Below are 19,176 nucleotides of genomic sequence, written 5' to 3'. Positions count from 1 at the left end.
AGGGCCACGGCCTCCTACTGGTTGGACTCCCTTCCAGCCCAACTCCCAGCAGAAAACTGATGCTTCTTCTAGGGGCCACGTTATTTCCTAATTCCGCCAGTATTTGTCAGTGATCCGTGCGCCCCCAGCATTGGAATCACCTGGCCACCCCGGAACCACTGCATCGGTGGGGCAGAAGCCTGCGTTTTACACAAATTTCCCAGCTGCTTAGCACCCGCTGCAAAGGCAGAAGACCAGCCCTAGGACCCACCTAGGACCCACCTGCAGCACAGAGAAGTACTATAATCTGCCCCAGTCACACAGCGAGTTAGCAGCTGAACAGGAAGGCTCCTCCCGCTAAACTGCAGGGAAATCCTTGTGTGAACAGTAGCTGTTTCTGTGTTTATCTCTCCGACTCAAACGTAAGCCCTGGAGGGCAAGGCCAATGTCCTAGGCACCCCTGTGTCCGTCCATCCTCCTCCAGGCTCGGCACAGGGCTTGGTGTGTTTTTGGTGAGCCAGAGAAATGAAGAGGGTACACAGACCGAGCCCCGCATTCCGGTCTTGCTCCAGGGAGGGAAACCCATGCAGGGGGCCAAGCGCAGAAAACCCCCTTTCACGGCTCAGAGTTGCGCCCTTCTTGTCGACGTGCTACAGACCAGACCGAAATCCACCTTGCAGTCAAGTGCTGTGTTTCTGACACCGCATCCGATATTTCCGCTCTGTCTTCCACAGCAGACCTTTAAATATTTGAAAACAGCTGTCAGGATCCACTTAGATGTTCTGTCTTCCAGGTTTCAGGTCCCCAGCTCCCTCAACCACCGCTCACGTGGCCCTGGGGCATCCCCGCCCCCCTGCTCCAAATGCCATCCCATTTGTCAACGTCCTCGCTCAACTGTGGCTCCCAGGATGAAATGCGATGCTCCAGATGTGGTCTGGCCACTGCCAAGCACAGAGGCACTCGCCGCGATCTCCCCTCTTCTGGGCTCTGTGCTTCGATTAATATCGTCCAAGATTGCATTAGCTCTCCTGGCAGCTTCCCCCCATCGTTGGCTCACTTTGCACTCTGCCTGCTAATCCATCTAACTCTATTACTGTCTAACCCACAGTGTTCCATCTTGTCCCCGAGGATTACATCAAAGTCTTTACAAAAGGCCTTGCTGGAATCCACATATGTGACGTTCATAGCACACGCCATATCTACCCGTCTAGAAAACCGATCAGCCTGGAGAAAGGAGGTTGTTTGGGCTGGACTTGTGCTTGGTGAACCCAGGATGATTCCTAGTGATCTCTCCTTTTTTTTTTTTCTTTTTTTTTTTTTTTCCTATAGACTCATGAACCATCCAGTCGATAATTTTTACTCAGTGCCCTCTACGGAGCTTTCTTCACCCAAGGTGCTTGCTCAGTGTCTGGACTGAGCAACTGTGACAGGCTGCCTGATTGATTATGCGTGTTGTGAGGTTTATGGTGGTGAGCAGAGGCTGCCTGGGGAAAAAGCAGAGAGGCAAGCAAGTCTAAATACCACAAACTCAGGGATGCCCATGGAGGTTGTAAATAGCTTGACAGAGGGATTTTTGAGTCTCTGGGTAGGAAAATTTATTAACAATGCTTAATGTATTTCGCTCTCCCTGCACAATGTTTGATTCAGAGAAAATATGAAAACATCACTGCCAAACCATTTCCTTTCTCCTATAATTAGGTACTCTGGATTTTTAGTATCATTTTTGTGTGTGTGTGTTTGTTTCTTCTGATTTCCACAGGCTATTTTTAGACCAATCATGACTTACTTTCTGAAAGGCATAAGAGAAAAAGTCGTTGTCCCCAGCAATCAAATGTACCCATCCTCTGGGTGATGCACATTTAGGTAAGTCATAGCTGGGTGAGGGACCACGGGGCCTGAGGGAGCACAGAGGAGGAACCCCCCTACTGTGGGAGTGGGGAGTGGGGAGGCAGGCACCGCACACCGTCACCTCCAGCTGCTGGCCACCCCGCTGAGTAACCCCCTTCTTTCTCTAAGAGGGAGACAGATGCAGGTTCTCAGAGAGACGTGCTGGTGGCCAGGAGGCACGGCTGGCTCAGGAACAGGAGAAATGACCACGAGCTGCCACCAGTGGGAGGGGCGGCCCTGCAAAGTAGGGAGCTCCCCATCTCTGGAAGAGTTCACGCTGAGTTGGGGAACAACCTCAGTGTTCGAGGCCCTTTCTGATGCTGACGGTGTGAAATCTGCCAGGGAGGCCGCTGGACGAGTTCCAGCTCCGGAAGGAAGGGAAACGGAGCCGCGATGTCGAGGGATCGTCCAACATCAGGACTTCCGGGAGGGGGGACACAGCAGCAGCCACATCGGCACTTGTCCCCCACACGGAGGCAAGGTGGAGAGTGCCGAGGGCATTCACCTCCTCCGCTCGGCCTTCCTGGAGTGATCCCTCCGGAGACCAAAGTCCTCGAACACTTCCCCCGGCCGCTACCAAGGTAACATCCATACTCTCCCTGCCTGCCTTCCACGGAAAAAGGCTTTGAACGCAATTTACTAGCTGGTCACGGATTCAGTGTCTACTTCAAGTACTCACAGCCTTACAGAGACTCTCGTAAGCACCAGTTCCTTCTCTCTGGGAGCTGACAATGTAAGATCAGCCCGCAGAAAGTAACACACACGTACAGAACATATTGCCACACGGCACCACACAAACCCGGAAAGATCCCATGCCTCTGGGTGTGACAGAGAGAGCCCAGGTGTGTGCATGTGCACGCGTGCCCAGCTCTGTATGTGTGTGTGCAAGGGAGGGGAAAGTATCGGATTTACTTTGGGTCATGTCTAAATTACACCTGCCTGCCAAGAGACTGCCATCTACGTTTTCCCATCCCTACAAATTTAAGAATCACCCCCACGTAGGGCCAGTGTTATAGACAGGGGGCCTAAGAAAGGTTGGGAAACAGCGGTAGAACGTTAGAGTTTATTTATTTATTTTTGAGAGTCAGAGGGAGAGAGAGCAGGGGAAGGACGGAGAGAGAGGGAGACAGAGAATCCCAAGCAGCTCCACACTGTCAGCACAGAGCCTGATGCGGGGCTCCAACTCACTAACTGTGAGACCATGACCCGAGCCGAAATCAAGAGTCAGGTGCTTCACCGACTAAGCCACCCAGGCGCCCCAGAACTTTACAGTTTTCAAAGCCCTTCCTCATCCATTATTCTCGATTGTCCACTCGCTCACCAAATATTTATTCAGCACCTGCCGTGATCCAGGCACTGTGCCAGGCATTGAGAGCGCAGGGTGACCAAACACTCACAGTGCCTGGACTCATGAAGCTCGCAGCCTAGTGAAGACAGACGTGAGCAAACAGTCAGAGAAGCGGGTATTTACAAGTCCTCTCAGGTAAGGGCAAGGGCAGAAAATTATACAGTGCTGTGGTGCGTATAACCAGAGCTGACTTAACTGGAAAGTCAAGGAGGACGGCCCGGAGGAGGGGGCATTTGGGCTGATGCTGAAGCATTAAGAGACCGGTAACTGGGTGAGGGGTGAGAGGCAGGAGGACAAGCAGGAGCCTGGAGCGTTCGTTAAGGGACTCAGAGATGCCACAAGCCTGCGAAAGGCATGCGTGCTCATCCAGAAAACACAGCATGCCTGCATACGCGTTCAGGTGCTCCTGGGTGCCTGAGACATGCGGCCCCCCCAGGCAGACACAGTCCTGCTCTCCCCAACCTTCAGTCGAGAAAGGGAAGCAGACATTTTTCAACTGTGCAAATCATTGCTTCATGACCGTGGGGGGCGTGTGCACCCGTGGAAAGTGTCAGCAAGTTTCCTCATCTATAAAATAGAAACAGAAGCTGCCTGGAACGAACTTAGGAGTCAGAATTAGTCAGCCTCGCTGGCTGGTTGAATGGTGGAGAGCCCGGGGAGGCGGAAGAGAAGTAGGGATTTCTACCCGCCCCGTTACCTGAGGTCGGTGACATAGGAGCCAGAGCCCTTCTAGTGCATGATTTGGGGCGCATTCAGCTTATCCCAGGGCTGGGTTTTCCCTAGGACAGGGTGAGGAGGCTTCAGGAAGGCTTCTAAGAAGGGGTCCTGGGTGGCTCAGTCGGTTGAGCGTCCGACTTCGGCTCAGGTCATAACCTCACAGTTCGTGGGTTCAAGCCCCACGTCGGGCTCTGTGCTGACAGCTCAGAGCCTGGAGCCTGCTTCGGATTCTGTGTCTCCCTCTGTCTCTGCCCCTCCCCCCCCTCAAAAAATAAATAAACATAAACCAGAAAAAGGGGTTCTTAACTGAGCTTATTGCTGAAAGGCAGATAGGATGGGAACATGAGGGAGGCGTAGTCAGTTGAGGAGAGCTCCGGGGAAGGGCCGTGGTCCTGGGCGAAGTCCGGCAGGCACAAGGCAGCTGGCTTAGGTTACTTGTGTCGCTGGGCTTGGCTGGGGCGCGGTGGGCCACAAGCGAGGTGAGGAGTGGGGATGGAGAGCCAGGCGTGGGGCAGGGAATCTGAAGAGTTCGGACTCCGTCCTGAAGGTCAAGGAGAGTCATTGATGAGTTTTGAGAAGGAAAATGGCATGGTCAGACATGTGCTCTGAATAAAAAGGAATCCCTTGGCCTGCGGCCCGGCAAGGGAATTGGTGGGAGTGGGCAGGGCAGCTGGGGAGTGGGCTCAAAACCCAGGAGCACTTAGATGCTCAAATAGACAGGAGGCGGGGACTCCCTGGGTGTGGGAAGGGGGGTCAGATGGAGGAAGTGAAGGTGGATCCCAAACTGATTTCCTCCTCCGCCACTGGAGGTTGTACTTGAGGGTCTTGCGGACAAGGCGCTTAAAGAAGGCCAGGGGTGGCTGGAGAGACGAATGCGGAGGTCAGGGGCATGGCGAGGATGAAGCGACAGGCTGGAGATGCGTCCAGTTTTCAGGGTGAAGATAGACTGAGGCCACACCCCTCCCTCGGAAACAGCCTGCCTCCCCCTCCCTCCTCTGGGCTCACAAGTGGCCTAGCCACTTGTCCTGTGACTTACGGCAAATCCCAAATCTTCCCTCCCCTGCGCGACCTCCAGGCCATCCAGGCCATCCAGGTCAGCCTGCGGGCCCTGTCTCCACGCCAGGCAGGCCTGGGTGCCCTCTCCTCTCCACCTGCTCGGAGCCCCTTGGCTGTCTCTCCAGAAGCAGCCTGCTTCCTTCCCGCTCCTGCCCGCTCCCCGTTTCCCACAGCACGTTGCCCGCCCCGCAGTGACCAGACCCCGTTTCTACAGAGCAGCAAACCCTCCAGTGTCTCTTCTTCCCCACCAGGATCGAATGCCCACCCCTCGCCCGGCTTGCAGAGCTCTGTGTGAGCACCCCCTGCTCAGCACACCTCCCTGCCGCCCCCTTGCCCTGCTCCACTCTGGCCTTCTCTCTGCTTCTCTGACGGCCTCCCCAGCTCCCCACTCCGAGCCTTGGAACTTGCCGGTCTCTGGTCTCAGAACCTCCTGCGCCCTGACGGCCCCAGGTTTCACCCTTCTCGCCCTGTGGCTCTCCATGGGAGTGTCACTCGGTGGAGAGGCCTCCCCGAGCACCCTCGACAGCAGCCGCTCGGCAGCCTATCGCGCTGCCGCATTTTAATGCTGTTGGCTATCCGCGTTTTTCGCGCACGTCAGTTGCTCCTTGCACGCCTCCCACACTCCTCCCACGCACCCGCGCACTAGACGTAAGCTCCGTGAGAGCCCGGGTCTGCTCACCATTACAGCCGGGCCCCAGAAGAGGACGTGCCCATCGTCGGTGACCCTCGGTTATCTGCCAAATGAATAAATAAATAAATGAGTAAATGGGTATAAAACGATGTCTGATGCTTGGAGCGCACAAGGGATAGACAGGACAGTCAAGAAGAGAGAGTCCAGCCACAGAAGGAAGAAGAGAATCAAAAGACACGTTTATTCAACAAGAGGTTTTAAGCGGAGGGACGGGCCACCACGTCCCATGCTTCCCCTCATGAGGGCCCCAGGGCACCCACTGCCCTTAACCGGAGAGGGTTACAAGGACCTGGGGAGAGCAGCACTTGGGCAGGCGGCTCTTGGGGGCTGCTGTGGCTGGCTGGGAGGGAGGCATGCGTGGGGGCATGTCTCGGGGGGGCAGGCGGGTGAGGGTGTCCAGGCACGGGAGGATTTTCTCTTGAAGCCTGCCGGACTCCTGGACCTAGCAGAGACAACAGAGGAAAAAGGGGTGCCCGAGATTACACAGTAAGGAGGTGGGGCACTGGAATCCCCAGAGACCTGCAGAAAGCTGCAGGTGGCCCAGGCAGTCATCATTTGTCACTCATTCGAACGGATATGTGCTCCTGACGCATTTAGAGGTAACGGCAAGGGCTGCACGGGGGAGGAGCTGAGAGCTAAGGCCAGGGCACGGCCTGGCCTCTCCTCTAGCTCCCGCCCCAAATGCACACTCCATCCCCACACAGCAAAGCCAGAGGCCAGCAGCTAATTGGGCATCCTCCGCAAAAGGTGACCGAGGGATCGGTCAGCAGTTGCTGCTTGAACACACCCTTTTGAGGCCTCACCCGAGACCCCAAGCAGCTGATCAGTGTATGTGGCCATGGGCTTCTACTGCCTACAGGGTGTCCTTGTCAGCTCCAGACGGTTCTCTGTAGCCCGGGGCGCCTGGGTGGCTCAGTCGGTTAAGCTCTGCGTAGCCCACGCGTTTCCAGTAGCACCCAGTTTAGGCTGACGCCCCAGGATCGGTAACACAAGGGTGGGGGTGGCCGCTAGAATTTGACTTCTCTGTTCCATCCAGATCCACCCTGAGTGTCAATAAACCTAGGGCCCCTCCAATCGGCTGGTTCTTGGAGAACATGTGGTCACGATGAATGAGTGATACTCCCCGGGGCTGCCCGGAGCAACCTGGCCATTTGAGTTAGGATATGGAAATGGACAGAAAGTGGAGCTGAGGGCATGCACTGAAGAAAGATTGTCAAATCAAAAGACCATAAGACATCTTGTAGGAACGACAAACGCCCTCTGAGAAAGGAGCCGTGTGGTGAGCACAGAGGGAAAAGGAAGGAAGCGGCTGGTCTGTTCCAGGGAGAACTTGCAGTCCAGGGGAACGGCAGACACACCCAGGAAACCCGAAACATCCACAGGCCCGGGGTCGGAGGGCTGAGGGAGGTGGGGTGGAAGGGGCAGGGGCGGCCCCGGAGCCAAGTGTAGCTAACCTCAAACAATTGCAGCAAAAGACATCCATTTTTAGCAGTTTGGAGGAAATTGGGGATTAGGAATTGGCCCAGAGGCGGCGGAGGCTTATCCAGGTTGGGGACAGGAAAGGATATGTAGGATCCAAAAAAAAAAAAAAAAAAAAAAAAAAGAAAGAAAATCACAAAGAGTGGCTGCTGGCGGTCAGGAGCAAACCTATCCTGCTGAGGGCGGTTTGCCTCCAGAATCTTCTCCCGAGGAAGATTCTGCGGTCCCATCGTTTTGTTCATTTAAAACCAGATGGGCCAGAGCCCAGAGCATGAACCGTAGGGAGCGGCCCCAGGGAGAGACATGTGTTTAAGTGCGTCTGGGGCAGACCCCGACGGGATGTATAATGAACTCTGCAGGTCTGTGATTTCCTGGCATCATCAGCCCTCTTGAGGGGTCTCCTCCAGAGGCCTGATGAGGAGCTGCCCGACTCCAACCCCATGTCTCCAGCCCCGTGGCCTATTTTCATGAATTGCAGCCTTTGCCCTAGGGAGATGGGGGGCCAAGGAGAAAGAACAAGTTTCCAGAGCGCCCCAGCCAGGGTACTCAGAAACACTCACCTCCCCATTCGAAATGTGTCAGGGGCAGAGCACTGGAATATTGATGTTTCCTTTTACCCTGTCTCACTCCTGCTCCACAAGGCTCCCGGGCTTCCAGGAAGTAAGATTTAGAGGCTGGAGGCCAGGGCCCCCATGCCAGGAAGGCCAACGCCACTGCTTATAAGAGCTTATAAGAGCCCAGTGAGAGATGCTGAGTGTTCCCCTCATCAGAGTAAAAAGGAGTCTGATTGGGAATAATACCTCCTCTCTCTCCGACTCAGGGAGGCCAGACCAGCTAATGGAGGGGAGAGCCGCCCAGCAAGGAGCCGGAGGAATCCAAAAGTGCTCTGACTCCCTTTCTGCCGGGTTGGGGAAGGGGCCTGGGGCTCTCCCCTACTCCTGCCTCAGCGTCTCCTCCCCCCAAACCTCCTTTGCCAGCCTGAGCTCAGAACATATGGCCGATGAAGCCATTTCCCCACGCTGACTACGGCCAGGGTCCTGGGTTACATCCCACAGTCCACATGCCCCCAGGATAGGCCCAGGGAGAGAACTGGGAGTCAGAACACTGTTGCCTGCTTCCCTAAGACTGGGTGCAGACCCTCACATCACTCTCTGGAAAAAAAAACCAACCAAACACACAAAACCCCTGAAAAGTCTGCCAGATCTGGCAAATAGAAACACAAAAAACCCAGTGGGATTTGAATTTCAGATAAAGGATGAATAATGATTGAGTGTAAGTCTGTCCCACACATTGCTGGGATAGACTTACATTAAGCAATTATTTATTGCTTATCTTCAATTCCCATTTAACCAGGCATCCTACGTTTTGTCTGGCAGCCCTGTCCCTGGATCTTCTATGAGGGGTAGGCATCCTGAAAAGGATGCTAATCTAAAGGGAAATTAGTCCCCAGCAGCCAGGACCCAGCCTGCTGTTTCTAACGTGCCCACGGGGCTCTGGAAGGTCTGTTTAGGGGTCTCTGTTCTTCTAGGAAAGCCTGGGCCATGGCTTTGACTCCCACACAACCTACACAAGGCATCAGCATGGCCGCTCCCTCTCCAGAACTCCCTCCCCCCTGCTCTCCCAGCCAGGCTCACTAGCAGGACTGGCCCCTGAAGGTTTGAGGCCAGTCCAGGCCTCAGCCATCTTCCCACCCCACCCCTACCCTACCGTTCTGAGAATCAGCTTCCTGGTAAGCCCTCCTCGAACCTCTTTAACGACAGTCCATTTGCTCTCAGCCTCGGTCCAGATGCTTTCAGTGAAAGAGAACTTCCTGTCCTGTGGTTTTGATTCTGATCTAGAACATTTCCCTTCAAACCAGGAGCAAGGAGAAGGCTGAATACCTGCCTTTCTCTTTGTCTCATTCATGGACCGCCGCCCACCCCCGCCCCCCAAATTGCTATCTATCCCCCCGGGGCCGTGCAAAGGAAGCCTTAGCTCCACTCTGCCTGCTGCCTTTTGTTCCTACTCGGGCTAATTGAGGCTGGCACCTGAGCAGCGGCCACTAATGGGTTTCCTCCACACAAGCTCCCAGCTGGCAGATGGGTACACGATTGCCTCCTTCCCTGACCATTAAGTGGAGCCAACACCACGCGCTGGCTCCCGGCTGAGCAGCCCTGCATATGGACTGGCAGAGGGGGGTGTGGAGGCTGCGAGGTGCCCGGCCCCAGCCCTGCTCAGAAAGCAAAGGCACTCGGGAGCCCCCTCGGGGTGCTGGGGGCTGTGGCCGGCTGAGACGCTGGGGCCAAAGTCTCCAGGAGGACAAGCAGTCAGGCTGCTTGGCCAGAGGCTCAGACCTAGGCTCTCTCTGCACCTGCGCGCCTTTCTGGCAAAGGGCCTTCAAGCAGGCCCCTGGGTCTTTGGGAGACATCCCGTTTCTCCAGGCTGTGGCCAGGAGGCGGAGACAACTGACTAAGGCAGCTGGCCCCAGGGGAGTGGTGGAGCCCTCACATGGGGTGAAGAAGCCAGGGACACCCGCTTCCTGGAACACTGCCCTCCTTTTGCAACCCACTAACTCCTACCAAACCCCCGCCCCCGGAGTTTCACTTTTAACTCCGGGCAGTTTCACCTCCTCCAGGCAGCCCTCTCTGATGTCCCAAACTAGGTCAGATCTCTCAACACACATTCCCTGAGCACCCCGACTTTCTCTTGCATATCTCTTCCCAAAACTGTGATTACGGCAGCAACGTGTGGTGTTTATAACAACAACTCAATGGGCAAAACCAAGTAACTTTGTTACTCCTCCCCAATTGCTTCTTGATCCCCGTTCTCCATTCTTGTTGGTAGTTGGAGGGCTGGGGGGTGGGGGGTGAGACGGAGGGGCGGTAGAAGAGATCAACATACCAGGAGGTAGTAACTACTTTTAACACTTTCTCTTTTAAGGGGCGCCTGGGTGGCTCAGCGCCTGACTTCGGCTCAGGTCATGACATCGCAATTCACAAGTTCAAGCTCCGAGTCAGGCTCTGTGCTGACAGCTCAGAGCCTGGAACCTGCCTTGGATTCTGTGTCTCCCTCTCTCTCTGCCCCTCCCCCGCGTGCGCTCTGTCTCTCTCTCTCAAAAATAAACATCCAAAATTAAAAATTAAATAAAATTAAAAATGTTTACATCAATAAACATTAAACAGATAATAAAAAAAATGAAGTCTTTAAAACTTTCTCTTGTAAATAGTCCATCAGGAATCAAAGCCCCTTTTAGAACCATTTCTTTTGCTTCAAAGAGCCTCCACGTTCCATGCTCCTTCCTTAGATGGCCTTGGGGGAGGGGCTCCTAGTGCACACCTGCTGTCCTCTGGGTCATTGCCAGCCTCGTGAGATAACCTCCAGGCCACCTGTCCTTGGTTTCAACCAACTGTCCCCTGGCCCCACCTGACCTTTCCTGACATCCCAGCTGCACTCCCCGATGAAGGCCCAGGCCGCTGCCATGACCTCCAGGCATGTGGCCACCTCATCCCGACCTCAGGCCTTCTACCATCAATCCTTTCTGCACTTCTGCAACGCCCTGCTTTGAGACTCTCTACCGGACGCAGGGCGCCCAACCGGGAGCACTGACTCAAACCCACCCCGGACACCTCCCTGGACGGAAGCTGCAGCCAGACTCTGGAAGGCTGGTCCTCTCCTCGGGCTGCACTTGGAAAGCAGGGCATGAACCCTGGTATTTTCAGGCTCCCCACACTTTCTCAGGAACATCTCTCCGTCACCCATCCTGCTCTGGATTTGACCCCAGGGAGAGCGACGTGGAGAATGGGGGATGCTCACGGTTCCCTGCGCCCCTCCTACAGAGCCCAGAGAGCCTTCCTTGTCTCCCTCCTATGGGGCAGGGAGGTCCCTCTTGTATGTCTCCCCACCGCACCCCGTGCTAAACTCTGTGCACGCGCAGACCCTCAAGCTTTGTTCTTAAAATGTAAAGAGTTGCTTCGTAAATGGAGAAGAGCGTTTTATCTCTACAGACGAGGCGGCCAAGACCACAGTTTACTAAGGTCTTTAAAAAGCCATGCGATGACCTCTTTGCTCCAAGTCATTCCTTTCCTTCTGCGTTTTCCTGAGTAGAAAAGAAAGGTGAGGGGCGACAGCTCTCCAAGCCAGATTTTTAAAAATAATCTTGGAACCGCACTGTATAAGTGAACCCCATCGCTGGTGTGCATCTCCATGGAGAAGTGGTGAATCTCTGCGGCCCGCGACATGCCAGGGTCCCGGGCAGCCAACGGTTCTATGACCCAGCAGGGGAACGAGGTCAATATACAAATACTGCAGCCTAAGGCAGGACCCAGAGAGTGCCACAAGAAAGGTACGAAGGCCCATGGAAGGTCAACCAAGAAAGAAGACTCATCAATTAGCCTGCTAGTTCTCAACATAATTTTTAACCCGTGACCCCGACAATGCTTTCTTTTGCTACCTACCATATAATTCCACCAGTCAAGAACAGTTTTTCAACTTCACTCTCGGCGGTTTTATGTACAGAAACACCAGGCCCGCTCGCGGGTTATGATTTTTCAAACCACACGTTCTCCCTGGCCACTTCCCACTCCTACTTGGTGTAGATTCTGATGAAGCCTTACCAGGAATGGGCCCAATGGTTTGTTAAAGTCAGGGAAGGCTCTATGGGTGGCCCGGAAGCAGGGCTTGAAAAGCGAGTGACACACAGACAGATCAAAGTGAGAGGGGGCGTTGTAAGCAAAGAGGACATCTAAAAGCAGGCGTGCAGATAAGGAGAGGTGTGGGCACGCTCAGAGGATGGCGAGGGGCTGAGTCTGGCTAGCAGTGGGGGACACAGAGGGAGGCAGTGGAAGGTGAGTGTGGGTTGCCAAGCTGGGGAACCTGTACGTGCAGCCGAAAGCTGCTCTTAGGGCTCATCAGGAGAGGATGCGTTTCCCTTGCTGAGTAGGAAGGACCTGATCATCCAGGAGGTGGAGTCTCTATTCTTTTCATGAGTTGGAAGAACAGAGGGATCAAATTCAGTGGTTACATTGGTTAGTATACTTTCGACTCTATGTAACAGACAATCCAGCCCGAAGTCACTTAACCAATAAGGAGCTACGGGCTCGGGTAATTGGAGTGTCCAGAGGAAATGTTGGCTCCAGGACGAGTTTGATCCAGAGGTCTGTGATGGCCCGTGGGATGTTCATCGCTTTGGCATTTCTTCCACTCTGCCCTCCTAATATAGCAGCTTCATTCCCAGACTGAATCCCTTCACGGTGGTGAAATGGTTGCCAACAGCTCTGGGATGCCATGCTTCCTTTTTCATAAACCAGGAGGAGATAAAAGGCTTTTCCTACCCTACTTTTTAACGAAACTTCCACCTTTCTCTCTGATTGGACCCACTTCAATGACAAGATAGCCCTTGAGCCAATCACCAAGGCCAGGAGAATGCTATGCATTGATGGGCGTGGTCCTGGGTGGCATGCCTGTTCCTCAGCCAATCCCGGGGTGGGGGTGGGGGCAGGAATACTGTGGTTGGCTTAAGCCAGTTGGTCCCTACCAACTCAGGAGTTCCGTCCTACCCGAGTGACAGGCTGTACACAGTGAGAGAGGGGTGACCGGATGCTGGAGGAGCAGACAGCACTGTCCAACACATGCCCATTTTGCTTTTTCATGAAAGGTTGCCTGAGAGCCGGAAGAGATTAGAACTGGAAACTGCGCAGTAATTTGAGTCATCCGTGGACTTAACTCACCCAGTCCCCAAGGTCACACAAAATTGCAAGCTGGTCATAATACCTTTTTTCATCTTTCCTCTGCCTTCCTTTCTCCCTCTTTCCCTGCTGTGTTTCCTTATCCCCTTCCTTGTCTAATTTCCTTCCACTTTTCCGTTCTTGTCCATCTATCTGTATCCACAGGGGATCCTCCGTCTGTATCCTCAGTCCTGCCTCTCCCCCTCTCCTGGCCCTTCCTCTACCTCGAGCCCATTCCTCTCTCCCTGCCCACATCTCCAGCTACCCTCTCCTGATGCCTCGGAGTTCAATTTCAGCTCGTCCAAATTGCTTTATTGGTTTCACAGAAAAACAAGGCTAGCTAGGGCCATTACGGGCGCACGGACGGTGTGCATTAGACTCAAAAAATATTTAAGGAAAATGCTCTGGCAAATGGAATCAATAGGCTCCAAATCACACATTCACCGGGAAGAGGGAGAAGTCTGCCTCAGAGCTTCGGTGTTTTTGGAAACTGCTCACCGATTCAGGAGGGAGAGGCTGAGGCTGGTTCACTGCCCCACCCGCAGCGCACAAGGACTAGAGCAAGCAGGGCACATCACAGACCCCAGCACCCCTCTCCTGCAGCCTCACTAGCGCTGACCGCACCTCCCCACAACCCTCCAGGCCCCCCCACTTCTCGGCTGTGCCGTGGAGATACCAGGGGCGTCCACACCTGCCCCCAGTGCAACTCTCACCGGGCCCGATTAACAAAGGGAACGATAACGGGAGGGGAGGGAAGAGGATTGGGGGAACAGAGGCATTTGCATGGAGGTATTTTTAGACTCAAAGATTAAATCTTCAATAATCATAATTTTTTCTTGAAAGAAAATGAGAATTTAGTGCGTGGTGCTTGTGCCCTCCCTCCTCTGTCCCTGCAGCGGAGGGGGAAGAAGGCGAGAGGGAGGGAAATACAGCAGAGAGAGGAGAGAAAAACAGACGGGAATTAGCCCCATGAGGCTGGAGTCAGGCTCCAAGCGGTGCTCTGGTGGATTCGAGGAAGGGGGAGCCCAGGCAGAGGTCACCCTGGGAATTTCGAGCTGTTTCCAGAGCACTGGGTCACTCCAGAGACTGATATGAGAGAGGAGAGAACAGACTGTAGGAATCCCTTCCTCTGGTAACACTTAAATCACCATGTCTTTCTAACCATGAGCCTTTGCTCCTGCCCAGTGCCTTCTGGGTTAAGAAGCGGCTTGTACTGGGGCGCCTGGGTGGCTCGGTCGGTTAAGTGTCCGACTTCGGCTCAGGTCATGATCTCGCGGTCCGTGGGTTTGAGCCCCCCCATCGGGGTCTGTGCTGACATCTTAGAGCCAGGAGCCTGCTTTGGATTCTGTGTCTCCCTCTCTCTCTCTCTGCCCCTTCCCTACTCACACTCTGTCTGTCTCTCTCTTAAATAAATAAACATTTTTAAAAATTAAAAAAAAAAAAAAGAAGCAGCTAGTACTGACCTCCAAGACCTCTCCCATGACCCTGATTCCACCCCAAGCAATCAGACAAGCTCCCTGCCCCCCCCCACAATGTCATGAGAAAGAGAGAGAGAGAGAGAGAGAGAGAGAGAGCTGCCCCCCATACACGTACAGTGCCACCCTGCACAGCCTGGAGGTTGCTGGGGGGTGAGTCAGGACCAGCACGAGATCAAGGTCCAGACGCTTGGGATAGAGTCCCCGCTCTGCCACTCTCTGTGTGAATTTGGACAAATCCCTTCCCCAAGGTAGACCCCAGTTTCCCCAAATTACGATGAAGGAGTGGATAGACCAAAGGATTTCAGACTTGAATCCACGAATCCCCTGAAGTTGCACAGGGAATGTTGCCTGTGTGTGCACTTTTCTGGGACTGGGCTTTGTCATGTTCGCAAAGTGGCCTGTGACCCCAAAAGAGTTGAGAGCCATAGAGGGAGCCAATGTTCAAGTCGGCATGTGGCTTAAGTGCTCTCAGTCTTCCCAAACCTCCAGGTGGGAGAGCTGTTCAAATAGTCCTGCCTTGCCCCCCGAAAGGGTTACCGTGGCTTGCCCCCGCTCGTGCTCACTGCCACCAGTACGTCTGAGGGGTGGCTTCAGGGCCTCCTTCTTCCATGGGTCACACCAGCACGCAAACCCATTTCTTCCTTTTAGTAGAGTTTACACAGGCTCCTTAGATTACAACAAATTTTACCGACAAAGGAGAATAAATACACTGCAAATAACATTAAGTTGGTCGGGTTCTCAAAAACCCTACAAATTTCACTCACAGTATCAAAGAATTTATTTGGGGCCCAAATTATCTCTTCCTGAAATAACTCCTGTCTTCACAGATGGTCCAAAAACTTCCTAGGCACTAGTTTGGATTATTTCCCATAGCACTGCCTCTCTTCCCAAAACCAGCCTCTGATCCCCATCATCATAGACCTCCAGAAGCCATCTTTCTTCCAGCACCCAGACGCTAATTGCCTTAAACATCTTGCTTCATCCAAGCACGAACATCACTCTTTTTTTTTTTTAATATGAAATTTCTTGTCACATTGGTCTCCATGCAACACTCATCCCAACAGGTCGAACATCACTCTTAAAGCTAAGACTTTCCCATTTTCTGGCCAAATGCCAAATTATAGTGACTCGGGCTGAGTAGTCAATAAATCAGGACTGAATTAATGAATAAGGCAATTTTTAAAAAATGGATGAATGAAGAAGTTCATGAAGGAAACAAACAAAAACTTTACTTTCCCCAAGTCCCACTAGGAAGAACTCCCACGGGTGGGGGGTGGGGGCGGTCCTCGGGCCCCATTCCCATCTAGGCTCAGGGATTTGCCATGTATTGGTTCCCGACCCCTCTGAGCGAGTGAGTGACTGAGCCCTCCTGTGTCGGGTACAAACCAGCTGTCTCTGGAGGCTTCTTGAATCTACAGGCTGATGTCTCTCCTCAGTAATGGATAATCCAAACATTTCTTCTGTGTTCCCTCTCTCCTCTTCCCCGTGTCCTTCTGAGACACCAGGGAGACATATATTAGAGCTTGTCACTTTGTGCCCCTGTTCTTTGGTTGTCCTTTCTGTACCTCCATCTTTCTGCCCCTCCGTGCTATATTCTAAACCATTTCCTCTGACTTAAATTCCAATTGATTCATTCTCTTCTTAGCTGTATCTAATCTGTCATTAAACCCATCCATCAGGTTCTTAATTTCAGATGTTGAATTTGTCATTCTAGAATTCCGTTTTCAAAAATGTCGTATGCTTTCTGGTTTCCAATTCTCTGCTGAAGTGTTCGAGCTGGATTTTTATTTCTTTGAACACTGTAAGTACAACTGTTTTATAGTCTGGGACAATACTTCCAACATCTGGAGTCCGTGTGACTCTGTGTTGCCTCTGTTTCTCCTGGTTCTTGCTCATGGTGTCTTATTCCCCCGTGTGTTGGTCATCTTTGAATGTCTGTTGGACATTCATTTTGCCCCAGCTACCATGTCTCCAAACTTCTCACAGAAACTTGAGAGTGAAGGATGAGAATTCAAGGGATTGCTGTTGCCAGCACGGTGTCAGCTCACGTTATTATCCAAAGTCCAGGGAGAAAACTCCTCCAACAGAGCGGAAATTGGGACTCATTCCTGTCAACGTCTGCTCCACTCCTGGGATGTGCTGACGTGTGCTGGGGCGAGGGGGAAGGGAGAAGGTGTAAGGAAGAAGACTCCTCGGAGAGACTTCTATCCCACCACATGGAAAACTCACCAACCACGAGCCTGCCCGGAGCAAGGCAGGGGTGCGATCAGACTTCCGCCACCTGACAGAGCTCCATTCTATCTTTAAATGCATGTTGTCTGTTTATTGACTTATTTTAAGATACTGCTCAGAACAGGTTTGGACCAACTTTTAAGAGTCGAGAGGTTTTAGCTCCTCTTGAAGGATCGGAGGTTCTGACGACTCTGAGCCCTGATGCCAGGAGGTAAGAGCCAGCTGGAGCTGAGGAGCTCCCGAAAAGCAAGATCTTCCCCTTAGGGGCTACAGTTGACATTTGCACTTACTCCAGCCATGTGCCACTTCGCGTGATCACCGCCTGGCCCTTAGGAATTTAATTTTTCAGTCCTTGACCTAGAGAAAAGGTGGTGTGCAATTCTGATCCCCGGAGTTTCCAAGGCTAGGAGAACTAGAGAACACAGGGGCAGCAGAGCGAGAGATCTGTGAGGCAAGGTGACCTCTAGAGTCCCTGCTAACGCCTGGAGAATGGCCACAGCTCTGCCTGGCCCCCTGCCCCGATTCTGGCCAGGCCCCCTGCCCAGTCCAGGTGGCGATCTCCCACTCAGCTCTGCCATTGCCTGCCACACCAACCTTGGGCAACTCATTTGACACCTTGGAAGCCTCCAATTCCTCCTCTGCCAAAATAGGGATATGAGTAGTTCCGGACTTGATAGGATTGTGAAATTGAAGGAGGCCATGCATGAAAAGGGCAGATCATAACATCCTGTGGATAACAAATGTTTGCAGATATCAGGGCTGTCTGCTTACCCTGTCTGCCCCGCCCACCCTTATGCTCCCTGTGGACACTTAGGACCAGGACACCCCAAGAGTCAGGCTTGCCCTCATCCTCTCTGATGTAGGGATGATGGAACCGAGGCCCAGAGAAGTGAGGTTGCTCTAGATGCTGGAGTGTGAGCATCTATCCTCGGTCCAGTGACACAAATCTGGCTGAAAGCAGGGACTGGTCGTACCAGGAGTAAGGGTGAGAGAGAGGGCTTTCCAAGTGCAGCGGGCTCTAAGCAGGATGTGGAACACAGTCTCGGTGGGATAGTGGAATAGTGGAACACCCAGTGCTCATCCCAACAAGTCGAACATCACTCTTAGAGCTAAGACTTTCCCATTTTCTGACCAAATGCCAATTATAGTGACTCAGGCTGAGTAGTCAATAAATCAGGGTTGAATTAGTGAAAAAGTCAATTTTTAAAAAATGAATGAATGAAGAAGTTCATGAAGGAAACAAACGAAAACTTTACCTTCCCCAAGTCCCACTAGGAAGAACTCCCGCCAGTGGGGGAATAGTGGAATAGTGGAACACAGACCGGCAGAAAGAGAGGTTTTCTTATATATGGCTCCCCACATGCCCACGCTTTGAAACGGCAACACTGAAAGTTTCTGTGCTTTCTTTGAGCCCCAAACAATAGTCCCAACCCGATCCTACCCAGCTCTCCTATCCAAGAGGCTCAAAAGCAAGTGCCTAGGCTCCCTTCCTACCTTCCCAACTGGGATTGGAAAAGGACACACACGTTCACGCACCCACACGCGCGCGTGCGCACACACACACACACACACACACACACAGGTGTTCGTCTTCTCCTTTGTGGGCCCTGGCATCACCAGCTCGTTTTCCTGTGGAAAATCCGCCCACAGATACACAACCAGACATCCCTTATCAGAATGGCGTTTCCTCTAAGGCAGTCATCAAAGCAATCTGACTTACCAAGGAAATTAAGAAGGCTCCAGCAGGAATTGCCACGGAGCACCAAACTCCTCAAACTCAGGCGCTTTGCTGTGTTTTTTTTCTAATGAGTTTTAAGCTGGGCCCCATCCCCTTGGGACATTTAGCAAATATCAGGCTTCCTGAAGTTCCTTCTCTCCCACTTCCTGCTGCCTACTGGCTCCTCAGCTGGGCTTTCAGGACCCTCCCAGTCAGCCAGCGCCCCTCCCACCCCAGAGAGCTCTCTGCTTCTTCCAGAGTTTTCTTTAGGCTCGTGTCTCCTCACTGTCCATCTCTCTCTCTCTCTCTCTCTCTCTCTCTCTCTCTCCACCACCCTCTCTCTCTGTTATTGCCACTCACCGGGTTCACTCTCTGCCTTCTTTTGCAATATGGCTGCCCTACTCATCACTCCCCTGGAACCATTCTGGCCAAAGCTACAGTCAGCTCTCTGTCCTCACTTTATTTGATCTTTGAGTAGCCTTTGACCCAAAGGCCGCCTTCCTTCTTGAAACATTCTCTTCCCTCAAAATGCTGGACCAACAGGAGGTTCCGAGGCTAAGAGTAAAGTTTCACTCCACCCTCACACACACACACACACACACACACACACACACACGCTGGGTGTTATTCTTATTTTTAAAATCTTTTCTAATCCAATGGCCAAAACAATTTTATTGTTTACATTTCCATGTCTTTTCTAGTGGAAGATTCTGTAGGGCCTCATAGTCCATAGTAAGGACTTCGGGTTTTATCCTAAACCCCAACAGAGGAGTCATATCATCCGATTTTCATTTCAAGAAGTTTGGCTTGCTGGTGCGAGGATGCCGGGCTGGAGGCAGACAAGAACGGAGGCAGGGAGACCACAGCGAGGCTACTGCAGCCGTCCTAGC

The 19,176-nt window shown here is 52.9% G+C and overlaps 1 long non-coding RNA gene across 1 annotated transcript; it reads right to left on the bottom strand.

Annotated features, from left to right (window-relative positions):
- Positions 1 to 4,224: 4,224 nt before the first annotated feature.
- LOC123600797 lies at positions 4,225 to 18,481 on the bottom strand. Its single transcript, XR_006713813.1, has 3 exons — positions 18,290 to 18,481; positions 5,667 to 5,721; positions 4,225 to 4,472 (listed from the first exon to the last, which is right to left on the bottom strand). It is a non-coding gene; the product is annotated as an uncharacterized LOC123600797 (long non-coding RNA).
- Positions 18,482 to 19,176: the final 695 nt, after the last annotated feature.

This window comes from Leopardus geoffroyi, chromosome D1 (assembly GCF_018350155.1).
Source record: "Leopardus geoffroyi isolate Oge1 chromosome D1, O.geoffroyi_Oge1_pat1.0, whole genome shotgun sequence".
Classification (NCBI taxonomy): Eukaryota; Metazoa; Chordata; class Mammalia; order Carnivora; family Felidae; genus Leopardus; species Leopardus geoffroyi.
Note: the sequence above shows the minus strand (reverse complement) of the source record. Positions and strands in the feature narration are given on the sequence as shown.